Below are 12,728 nucleotides of genomic sequence, written 5' to 3' on the forward strand. Positions count from 1 at the left end.
CTTACATCAAATTCAGACAGTAATGTACTTGCATTCTAATATGTTTTCTTGGGTTTGGGTACTGTGGTGTGTTTTTTTTCACTTGCGATCTGCAACAAACTTAAGTGTATAAGTTCAGGACAGTAAAACCAAAATAAGTCTTTAAAAGTGCATTTCCAGAGTCAAATTACTTTGAGGTCGTCAAAGCACTTGTAGAAATGACACCTACTTGGCTCTTGCTGAGTTCCTCTGTTGAATTTTACTGAGGTTTGCTCAGGATTGAGCGTCATGATGATTCTGCTTGGCTAGGACAAGGAGACACAGCACGTTGGCTTCAGCTGGGAACCATAGCTTCTTGCTTCAAGTGCTCTCCAAGAGAAGAAAATGCTTAAGATCCTTGCGAGCATGTCTGGCACTTCCACAAGGACCAGACCAAAAGTACAGGTAGTCTGGATCTTGGCTTGCAAACGCTTTACAAATAGCCCTGGAATAGACTAATATCAATATCCTGGCTAGCAGAAGAAGGCTTATACATTTGAGAGGAAATGCACTGAGGTAAAGGTGGCTGTCTCATGTTGGTCTGTGACGTGCTGCAGCCTAGCGTGGAATGGCACAAACCCTGTACGGGGGGGCTGCAGCGTACCCCCAAAAATGGGCTCTGTGTTGATCTTCATCACCCCCTCGGGAGCCAGAAAGTGAATGCCTGCAGCAGGCCAGCAAAGAAAATGAAGAGCTCGGTCCTCGCTAGATGCTCCCCCAAACACGCACAGTGCCCTGCAGAAGGAAGAAGGGAAGGACAGTGAGTATTAGGAATTTTTTAGTTTCATAATCACTTTGTTCATTCTTGTTATAAGCAGCAAGGGTTTTTTTTTTGTTCAAGGCCAGGATCACGAAACTAACACAGAACTAAAACTTCGTGAATTCTGTCTCTCAAAGATCCCATCCAATGTCGTAGGTCAGGAGACACCAAATGAAACTCTCAATGAAAATCCCTGAGGTACCACCATTATTTCTTCTTGGCCCTGCCTGACTTGGCAGAAAATTAATTTCCTCTTACAGAAGATGTTGAGCTTCAAGGTCATACATGAAGAATCTGCCAGCTGTTTGTGCATGCTTTCTTAGTGAGTTAAAGTCAACAGATTAAAATTACTTAGCAATGGCATTTGCAATTGAACAAACGCTTGGTCACTTTACAGGCAAAGCAAGAGGCCTAATGTTAATTTCCGAGGGTTCCTCATTGGAACCAGTGGTATGAGCAGGTCAGATGAATAATACATTCACATTTCCAGATTAGCAGACAAAGAAAAGGAAAGAAAAAGCTAAAGGAACTTTACTGCTAAGTATTATCTCTATGCATTTTTATCTTATTTCCTTTATTTGCAATGGGATTTTCAGTTCTGTAAGCAAGAACTTAATCATTTGTTTACCAGCATCCATTCTGCTTTGCTTTCAGCTTGTTCCTTTAAAAGGGATTGCAAATAACTCCAGTACATACAAGACACATTGCTTCTCAGGCAAAAAAACGTAGATATAAAGAATACCACAGATAAAACTTGTGGATGGCTGCAGCATGCAATAAGCCTAGGAGATTCAGGAGTTTGAGTGGGATTCCCACTACGGTGTCCTAAGGACACTTTGGGGTCTGAAGCACAGAAGCACCTCCCTTGGCAGATACAAACCAGTACTGTTCTTTCAAAGCAGCACACAGCAGAGACAGAAGATGTTGTCTGAAGAAATACCATAGTCTCACACTTCTGGGTTCTTCATCTGATCTGTTGGATTGGTTCAAACTGCCAGTGCGCTTACATGCTGAGAATGGTAAGAAGGCTTCTCGATGTATAAAGTTTCCTTCTTTGTCCAGAAAATGGCCAGGGTTGAACTGTCAAGCTGTCTCCCATTGCTCAGGGTCATACAGAGCAGATGCTATATTTGGCGTAATGATGGTTCCCTGCCATTGATTCAGTTGATCAGTTCCAACTACTAGCCCCTCATCCACCAGTTTCTGCCTGGCAGATAAAACTGCTGTATGTTGCCATTTCTTTGCAATGAGCAGATATGATGTGGTTGGAAGACCATTTTCCTACAAAATTGGAGTTTGTGATCATCTTCTGAGTTGGAAATTATCAGCTCTCAGTCCTACAGCTACCTCACTGGGTGTTAACAGCATTAGTGATGTTGGTGCAACTGCATTGTGACCACTTTTACTACCAATCTGAGTTACGCTTCTAGTAGGACTCTTTTGTTAATACTCAGGTCCCAGCATTTGAAACCTCCTTTCAGGCTTAAGAGAGAAAAAAGTGCATCCAGAAATAACTGCAATACTTCACTGACAACAATCTCTGAACCCTTTCAGCAGTAGTACTTCAGGCTTTTCCTTTATTGGTTGCTCCCAGCAGACCAGTTCATGTGCCTCAGCTACCTGGCAGTCAGAAGCAGACAGAACAGAGTGAAATCTTCACCACAAAATGAGTTAGGTGAGGCCAGTCCCAATTGCCAGTAATGGTGCTGGCTTCTCCCATCTCCCTTTCAATTAAAGTAACCAGTTACTGTTTCTTGCTAGTGTTTTACAGTGAGAACTGGCACCCAGTATAGCTTATGTCACTCTAAAAAAATGCCTTACTGGCTGTGAACATGTCTTTGGCAGTATTTGGGAGGAACTCCCTCACTGTAGCTGACAGTCTCTCGCCTGTTACAGATTCAGGCTGGTCCCTTAGCTCATGGAGGCAGCAGAGCTGTGAGCCATCATCTCACAAGTGTTCCTCCATCCCAGGAGTGCTGGCAATGCCAAGTCAGGCAGGGATGTCTTAACCAATGCTTTGGCAAACCAGTTTCTCCTCTCAGTCCACCCACAGCTGAGCAGAGCTGTCTCTGCAGTCATGGTGTTGATCACCGGGGCAGAGGCAGGGCCCTTACCAGCTGTCTGAGCATCAACACGCTGAGCAAGAGACTAATTTCATTCCTGGAGCCACGAATGACAACCCTTCCCCAGGCATCATGTTCCTGGGTTATATGGAGAACAGCTTATAGATGGAAAATTGGTTACAAAACTGGAATTAAAGCTAAATGTCTGTCTCTTGAAGAAAGAGCAGAGGCTGAAAAAAGTCTGTACCTTTTTGGCAGGGAATCCTAGCAGTATGGCGTCCCTCACAGACACTCTGGGCATGCTGACAGAGACAATGTTGCTGAAGCGCTGGATCTCATGAACCACAGCATTTGTATAGGGCAGTTTTCTCCGATCCTCATAGCAAAGTAACTGTGAAAGACCCACAATAGCGTCCAGCTCCTTATGCACTTTCTCTGTGAAGAAATATTCACTATTTCAGATGGGAAAAAATGCATAAAATATTTTAACTGGTCTCTTTTCTTAGAACAACAGGAAAATGTATTAATTCAATGTAGTACATGAAGTCTATAACCTGTGATTTAATGTGATTTAATGCCTGAGTTTAATATATGAAATAAAAATCAATAGGTAAAAAAACCCCAAAGTGTGGTCCAGAGTCATAAGAATGGACTATACTGTTCTTATTCCAGCTCTGACATTTATCTTAAGAATGCGTGGTGGATGTAGGGCAGCTCACTCAGCTCTGGGTTTTGAAGGTATTTAGGGATTGCTTAGTTGACTTCATCTCAAAATCTAAATCTCATTTGCAAAATTGACTTAAACATCTTGGATGTTAACTCCCAGTGGAAGGGATGAGTTGAGCAGAGTTGGTCCAAGTATGGCAACATGCTGTATGAACAAACACCACCTCAATCAGCCTAAAACCTTGGATGCAAATATGCACTCACAGCCTTTTCAGCCTCCTGCTGAGGCTGCGGGAGTACAGGTGTCTCCCTTGCTTTCAGTGCTCAAGCACAGCAGGTGGAAGAGCCACCAGCCCCTGGAGTACCTGAGTCCTCCTTAAACCCTGGCCATATCCTTTCTCTTCCTGGCATAGATGTGGATGATGAAACTCAGCCTGAATCGACAGAGGCATTCATGGAATTGGCGTTAATTTGATAAGCAACCTCTTTTGCAGTATTAACTCAGACAGGGACAGTTCATGTGTACTGCCAGCAGTTCTTGCCTGCAAACACCACCTCTATGTATCAGGCAGCAAGAATCCTCCCTTTAAACTTCTTTTTCGTTTCCTACAGTCTTTCCATCCCTTCCAGATGTTCCACATTCAGGTTTTGTTTTCTCCTAAGGTTTGTTTGCTGCTTTGTGAACAAACTGCAACAAATATTACTGGTTATTTAAAGCCCAGATGCTAATGCCATCAGTAGGTTACGTGCAGCATATGCTCTACTGAAATCATGAGGCTACTGCTGAGCAGCCCATATTCCACAGATGCACACTGCCTAGCCTTGTGCGTGAAGCACTCAGCAAAGACAGGAAGGAGCCACAGCTTTCTTCAAGGAAGTATATGGATTTGCACCGTGCAAATTATCTTGCGTCTCTCTACCTGTTTCCTAACAAGATAGATACAGGAAGAGGCAGCCACCTCTGTCAGGACCACGGGCCTTCTTTAGGGCAACCTGCAGCCCTTCATAACCTGCCAAGATCTGTCCAGCTGATTTGTCCAGTAAGGGATCCAGTGGGTTGCTAGGAGTACTGGTGTGCTCAGCAAGGGGTGTTGTGCCAGGAGGGGAAGAAAGCATATGCTGACTGCGTGGCAAACACAACAAAGCTGTGTTAGCACTCCTCATACCTGAACGATGTCTGGTGCAGACAGGACTCAGAGCTCTGATCTCTGTTCCTGCTGCCATCAGTCAGCCTGCAAACTCTCCACACAGAGCAGCTCGCACTTGTCACTGCAAAAAGCCAACTTTTGTCTCACTTCACATGCCTTCAGCCACCTGGCTTGGTCAGGTCACAGGACGGGCCTCAGCTTTTTTCCTCTGCTGCCATTATTTCTGTTTTCAGAGAGTGAGAGCCAGGCTCAACTAGCAGCTTTTGTGCCTGCAACTCATTATATTTAGCCATCATTAACATTTGTAGTACCCATAACATTTCACAGGAAAAGTCCCTCTCACCTTGGATGTCTGGATGCACTACCATATAGAGAAGTCCCCAGTACAATGTAGTGCTTGAGGTCTCTGATCCACTGAGGAAAAGATCATTTATGACATATACCAAATTGTCTTCATCATACTTGGGCTTGACCCCATCTTTAGACTGTAGATGATGATACAAAGTTGAAGTTAAAGCATAAAAGTTAGGTCAAATACCTATTCCAAGGCTGGTCAAACGAGCAAGTAAGCTTGAATTGCTGAGGTGCAACTGCTGAAAGGGACTGGGCTGGACGTGGAAGGACTAGTCTCTTTTCGGTGCTGCAGGAATGATATCGAGGGATTTCAGAATAGCCTGGGAATCCGTTAGAGTGGAGAATCTATTCAGACGAGGACCTAAAGAAAGTTTCCAGTAAAAGGAGGATCCTCCACCAACAGTTCCTTTCCAAGGGAGGAACCACACAGTTGTGTGGCACAACAACAGCCAGTGTTAGGACACACACTGAAAAATAAAGAATCGTGTCAGCTGTATCAGGATAATTATCTCTGCATGCATATTTAATCCCATTGTAAACATGAGGTACTCTGCTGTAGAAGATGAGGTGGTCTACCAAAGCTATGTAACCTACAGGCATGAACTGTCTGCTATTTACTACAGGATTGAAGTATACACATGGATATTTACGGAAAGCAGATGACAACTTACGACTTCACACCCTAACATACTTTGTGGTGATTCATTCATGTAAGCAAAATATAAAATTGCATGCCTTTCTGGAAGGCATGAGTTAGTAAGTCCCGAGCTAATGTATTCACATTAAGAAGCCTATGAAATGTAAGAAACTGGATTATTTAATGGTCTGTTTGGCCTTATACTCCTTAAATGTGTGATCAGGCAGAATGAACACTTACTTTCTTTATCTCAGCCAGATAAAAGTCAATGAAATCCTGTGGTTCACTTGGTATCCCTCTCTCCACATGTCTTCTGATCTCCTTCCTTGCAAAAGAACTCAGGACATCATAGCAAGATAATGCTTTCTTAGGAGGACCAGGGAGATGGCACATCAACCAGAGCAAGATTTCATACAGCTGTGGGAGTGACATACAAGAGGTGGTGTAAACAATCTGTCAGTAACAAAGCTGCTTTTAGAAACACCAAAAGGCTGAATTGTCCTGTCTGAAAATTTTGATAGTGGAATAATTAACTAATATAATATAATATAATATAATATAATATAATATAATATAATATAATATAATATAATATAATATAATATAATATAATATAATATAATATAATATAATATAATATAATATAATATAATATAATATAATACAATACAATACAATACAATACAATATAATAATTGAAAAATAGGAAAAAATAGCATTGCTTTGAGTAGAATTTTGCCATTGTGTGGGAAAACTTTACTAGTAATTTTAACACACTTCTCCATTCAAGGCAGTACTGACAACACACTGCTCATGCCAGTAAGTCTGCTTGACTAATACAGATCACTAGAAGCCCTTACTTCTGCATAGGCTGGAGACCCTAGCTCCCACACACACAAAATATAAGGACATCCTTTGGATACTGTGCGGCTACAAATGTTATCAAGTCTGCAGCCTCAAGTAACTGGTGGAACTTGTGGAGCTCACAGAAGGAAGGTGTAGACTGGATATCACTCTCAGAGCTAATCTAATTTTCCCCATCAGAGTCCTCGTGACTGCTAGAGGACCAATAATTGTTCTGAAGGTAAGAAATATTACATCTTCAGTCTGTTGAGTGTATTCACACACACATTTGTCACCTCAAGTATTGTCCTCTAGCTTGGATAGTTCTCTCTTTGCAGCATCTGCCATTCCACCCTGCCAAACAAACAGCGTTTCTATCTCCCCTCTATGTTCTTTCAGACCTAACAAGCAAAGTCTCTTTAATTTTAAGTGATAGTTTGTAGGTCATCTCACTAACATTTCACTACATTTGTTTCACTCCAGACTCACAACACAAGATGTCCAAGAGCCTAGAACAGATCACACAGATTATTACACACCAGAACCCGCTCTAACACCTCACTGGATCTAAAAGGAAAATAGTGGTAGTGCTGGAAACACTCTGATATTCTGTTGGCCTTTTTCATCCTGTTATCTGCTAGTTTACACCCATCCCCTTCCTCTTAACCTTTGCACTGAAATGTTCTAAGCTCATAGCACATATTAATCTCATTAATTCATAAAATGTTTCATAATTTAATTTTGCATTATTACAATTTCTTCCATTCTTATAACTCTAATCCACAGTGCTTACGAGCTCTTGCAGCATGATACCCTGAATCTCTTCTGTATCGTTCAGGTCTCCTGGCTTTGATCATCCACAAATTTAATCTATTTTTCTATTTTTTACTCAGTTGTATGGTGCTACCCTCATGTAATAGATTTGTTGAAAAGGTTTACTACCACAGCAGCACTTTAGTTTGCCTTTTCCCATAGAACTCAAATGTCAATGGAATTTGCTCTGCCATCCACAGTCCCCATTACACCCAGCTTGTCCCTCTTTAAGCATCTAAACCACAAAGTCTAATTCATGGGAAAAACTTCAAGTACACTTTAAGACACTTCAAGTGCAAAGTCAGCCTTTATGGTCTGTTGAGGGAGGTACCTACCAAAAGATCTCTGACAGAACTTGAATTGTGATACTGTCAGAGAATGTATGTGTTGTTTGTGTAATGCATGAATTGTAAGCTATAATGAAGTAATGGAAAGACTCATAATGAATGTTTTATTCTTTGGGAGGGAGGAATCAAAAAGAAAATTGTCATCATACAATTTGCAGAGTAGTAAAAAGCAGAACAGTTAATTCAATTATACCCATTTTTAGAGGAAAGAAGTAAATAGAGGTGGGAGGAGCAGCACTGCAGAGTTCAAATTTACTACAAACTCCAGTCTCAAATTAAGTTTAAAGGTTTCTGTTAACAGTCTCAGAAATGCTGAAAAACTTAAAGCCAGGAGTCAACAGAGAGATGTCCCCTAAACTTGCAAAGAAACAAAAAAGTTCTTCAAAATGGCCTCAAAACCAAGGAGGCAGTAAGAAGGTCCCCAAGGACACCTCTTAGCTCCCAGTTTGCATTTGCCAGTTGCTCTGTATTTAGTGAAGACCCATTTTTGTATCCACACTTTCATGTTCTACCTATTTTAGAAAAAAAAATAGCATATTATTTACTCACCCGATGAACAAAACTGCCTGCAAATCTGAACAAATTCTCCGTGGCACTGATCAGTTCATGGAAGGTTTTGTCCTCATCAGAGAAGTGATATCAAAAAACCAGAGCACAAATTACACTTGAAATAGAAAGGAAAAGAGAGAAAGAAGGATCCACAGGTCTTCCTGCAAACACAGTAACTGGTATTCACTCTCAGTGTTTTCTTGAGGTGTTCCTTATACAGACAGGACAAGACGTTATTAGAGGTTACATAGAATGTTCTCTTTATCCAGCTGAGGCATGAATGGGAATAGAGATGCAGCATAAATATGTATTCATGAAAGTAAAACATAGTCTTCTACCATAGGACACTTAAACTGCTTCCTCATAGCTCTGAAACAATCTCATAGCCCTTTCTGTGAAATAACATTTTACAGCTAATATCCATTAGAGCATATCATATAAAATCTGCTGTCCTCCACTGTGTGGAAGAAAACAAGTCAGAATGTGAGAAGGAAGAAATGTCACTAGAGATGAACTAAGAGAAGACAGTGACAGACATGTTCAAAAATGTAAAAAAACTACTTAGGAGGAAAGACTGAAGGAACTTGGGAAGGTTTGAGAAGCAGAATAGAAGGACAGGAACAGCAAAGTATAGATAGAATTAATAGTCTCAGCTGTGAACAGTAAATCATCATATCTCTGTCTGATGATTTTTTTAAAGTTAGGAGACAGACATCCATCAAAATTATTTGGATAGAAATGATCCTGGCTTGGAGTCTAGGATGAACCTGACAATCCACGGAAGTTCCCTCTCACCTCCTACTTTCTTTGATTGTCTTGCCAATATTTACTTAGCCAGACAGACACTGAAATATCCAGTTTGCCTCATGGCACCTCGTGTCGTGGAAATTTAGAGATTTGGAGAAATGACTAAGCTCTGCCATACTCTTTAATTATCCGTTGTAGAAAGTCTGAGAACAGCTTGGCTGTGCAGTTCAGTGACATGGTATCATTGTGCCATCACATCATAGACAAATGACAAACCCATAGCGGTAGAATTCCAGAAGTTCCCAACTTCACTAGGTTTATGCACAGCTCTTTAAGAAAAAAATTCCCACTTGCGGCTTCTTCTGCTCTTTGGGAAGTTTGGATACACCACTCTGGACCTACCCCGACCCTAGAAAGGGGTAGGTAAGTTTGCATGCTGAAGATACGGATCCAGGACAGAAAAATGTCTGATTTCTTAGCAGATAGATACCTTTTAAATTCACAAAGAACTCCACCAGGTGAGAGGCCTCCTCTTGCACTCGATACTCCAGGCCTTTTTTCCCCATTCCCAGATTGCATAGAGTCATTATACCAAAGCATCTCTGCTGCTTCCAGGAGCAACCCCTTGCCAGTATAATACCTGAGGGTATTCCCTGACATATTAATATTTCCCATAGACATGAACAATTTGTTTAAAAATGTATTATAAAATACATGGAGTAAATCAGGGAATACACTGTGATACAAGTATCTTTGGGTGAAATTATCAGTAAGCAGAAATCATAGCCAGACATACCCAAACTATAACTAGACCTCATGTTCCTAATATTGATTGTAGTTTATCTTTGAAAAGAGCAATCTAAGGATTTGCTGACGGCTCCATTTCTTGATGTCTTAAGAAAAGCACCTTAAGATGCCTTTTCAGAAGATCTGCAGTAGCCATACTCAAGTGATCATGCTCAAGACAGGAATAACCGGGTAAATTTCTACAGAGTGGTGTACAGGGCCAGGGTAAGTTTACAGAGATAGAGATCAATTAATGTAATGCTTGGAGGCTGAGGTGATGAAGGTGAAGGATAAGTGACATTCGGGCTCCATTTCCGCTCTGGCAGGGAGACCACTCCAGATTGTTAAACTGCACTAGTGGTTACCTGAAGAGCCCTGAACTGCGGCTGTGATGGTGAAGCTTTACCTAGCTTTAAACAATCTGTGTTTGCTTTGGTATAGCAAATACAGGGGAGGAAAAAGAAAATACTGCAAACTGTTGCAATACACTAAGGAGTAGTGGATTTTCATGTGTCAGGGCACTCTCACAGTCAAAGGGCATTCACCAAACATGTAAGAGTGGTTGCAAACACAGCAATGAGACTTCTGAAGGAGAGTGTTCTAGGTCTCTTGCTCACGATGGAAAGAGTATGGCAACCACAATAGATGTGGTTACCAAACATATAAACAAGCTTTGCATTCATGTATTGTACAGCAAAATCATGTGCAGCAAATTGGGTTATTCTGTGAAGTAGGCAAGATTGCTGAGTTCTGAGCTGGGATCACATACATCTTGAACACAGCAAAAAGGTCACCTAGCAACAACCAGATTTGGACTGTTTCCCAGCTTTGGGAAAGCTGAGTACAAAAGTCATCACAGCAAATAGTAAGCTATTCTCCAGAGCTGATGGAGGACTTGGACAGTATCTGACGGGGAGCATTCTGAACAGGAGGGTAGAGGGTCTAACAAGGCAGACTAGTTTGCCAAGTCAGCATTCCTGTGCCCTATTTATGGCAGGAAACTCTCACCTTTTCCTTTGACCATTGCCCTGAAGAAAGGCGACACCATCTGCCCAGAAACATCTTCAGGGCGCGTAGTCATGCCATCCTTCACTGCTTGATATCCATTCAGTATGATCACTGGGGCCCACCCGAACCACCAAGTATATATGTTACCGTGAGTTTTTGCCAGCTGTGAGTGGAAAAGATGCCAGAAAAGATCAGATGAAACCCCATGTATCTCAGACAGACACTGCACCTGCTATTCACCAGCCCAATGGCCAGTTTTGTGCTGAGAACATCACTCCCATGAATGTAATTATAGCTAGAAGCAGAAAGAGACTGTTGCCTTTCTGAGAACAAGGCTTTCAGCAGCCACTTTTATTTACCCAGGGGGAAGTGATTTTCTTTTCAAAGCACAGGCTGCAGCAACACTCCAGCAAAAGAAATAAAACTTTGTATTCTACCTTGCATCACATCCAACTTCAACATTTATGCCTTGTTAATTGAGCAGCCACACTCTGCACCTCTCTGGGGCTGTGTGCCTCCAGCTAGCCCTTCCTTTGCAGAAGGAAACCAACTCATTAGACCTGCTCCATCTGGGTGCTCCAGAAGAGGAGGTGCAGCCAGAAACTAGTCAACAGCCATGAAGTGCTGTTGGGCTGCAGCTGAGTCCAGGGTTTCCTCTCAGTACAGACAAGCGCTGACCATTGGAGACAGCAGAGGTATCCAAGCAGTAACAGGTGCGTGACAGAGCAAATCCAATCTTTTGTGGAGAAAGCTTTGTCCAAGAATTCAACTCTGCTCCAGCACACCCACGATGATACAAAAGAGGTAGTAGACCATGTCTAGGGTGCCACCAGAATTACATTCGATTGATCACACTGGTCATTTGCTCTCCTTATAATTCGTTAGATACTGGCTTTCCGCTCCCTGTTACAGCATCACTGCCTGTCTGTGTCTGAACTGCACTCAATGATCTGTGCCTACTGTTCAAGCATAGATCTGAATTAGAGGTCAGCTGCAAGCCATTAGAAGAATTACTGCCAGGGTACAGGGAGGGACTGAGGTGGCCTAGGGAGGAGCAGCAGTCTCTAAAAACAAGTGGCAAACAAATAGTTTTAAGGAGGTGTTGAAAGATGGGGAGTGTATGCCCTTTCCATATTACAAGCATACATACATATGCACCACGTTACCCACTTCGTGATCAAATTAGACAGTGCCAGTGCATCAGAATTTTGAAAAGTAACACATATGGACTTCTCAGCAATGGAGAAGCATCTTTTGGCTTACTGATCTTCTCTGACTTTAATAACAAGTCAGAAACTCTGACATTAAGTTTCTCATGAAGATGACATATTCCACTGAAGGTGATCTGAATGTAGGAATCAAGTTGGTCTTTATATTTCTATACCTCGTCAGTAACTTTCTAAGACTTAAAAACTTCCCCTTGCTGTTAACATATCAGTTGTTTAAGCCGTAACTAAAATTAACCAATTAAGAGCATCTTAAAAGAAATACCTCCATCAGAAGATCCCAATGAAACTGAAAGTTCAGGTGCACCAACTTTCCAAGCAAAGGGAGAGGAGCTGGTCCAGGAGGGAATTGCTTGCATGCCTTTCACAGTTTGCAAAATTCAACAGTTAACAAAAAAATGATCAGGACTACAAAAGCTTGACTTATTGTCAGCATTTCAGAGCTGATTTATCAGCTTGTCTCTATCAAAAAGAGGATACCGGAGCTTGGAAAAGATGATCTTCCTTGTTCCACCAGTTCTGTCTTCAGATTGAGTTCTGTAAAGTCTCAGTTCCTTTCCCTCCCTCTGTCCCTCCCTGTTTATCACTGCCTGCCCTTTTCCTGCACCCCATACCCTTCCCATGCTGAGATACACATCAAGCTGGTGCCTGACCAAAAGCACACCTAGCTGGTTACAGCAAACCACGGTACAAAAATGTGGAATCGCTTGTACTCAAGGTATTTGTCCTGAAGCTTGTGTTAGGGAACTGCTGGTGTGTATTG

General features: G+C 41.9%; 1 pseudogene; it reads right to left on the reverse strand.

Annotated features, from left to right (window-relative positions):
• Nucleotides 1-576: 576 nt before the first annotated feature.
• On the reverse strand, nucleotides 577-12,401 carry LOC104326444 (cytochrome P450 2J6-like; annotated as a pseudogene).
• Between the last annotated feature and the right edge of the window lie 327 nt (nucleotides 12,402-12,728).

Source organism: Opisthocomus hoazin, chromosome 4, assembly GCF_030867145.1.
Source record: "Opisthocomus hoazin isolate bOpiHoa1 chromosome 4, bOpiHoa1.hap1, whole genome shotgun sequence".
In the NCBI taxonomy this organism is placed as follows: Eukaryota; Metazoa; Chordata; class Aves; order Opisthocomiformes; family Opisthocomidae; genus Opisthocomus; species Opisthocomus hoazin.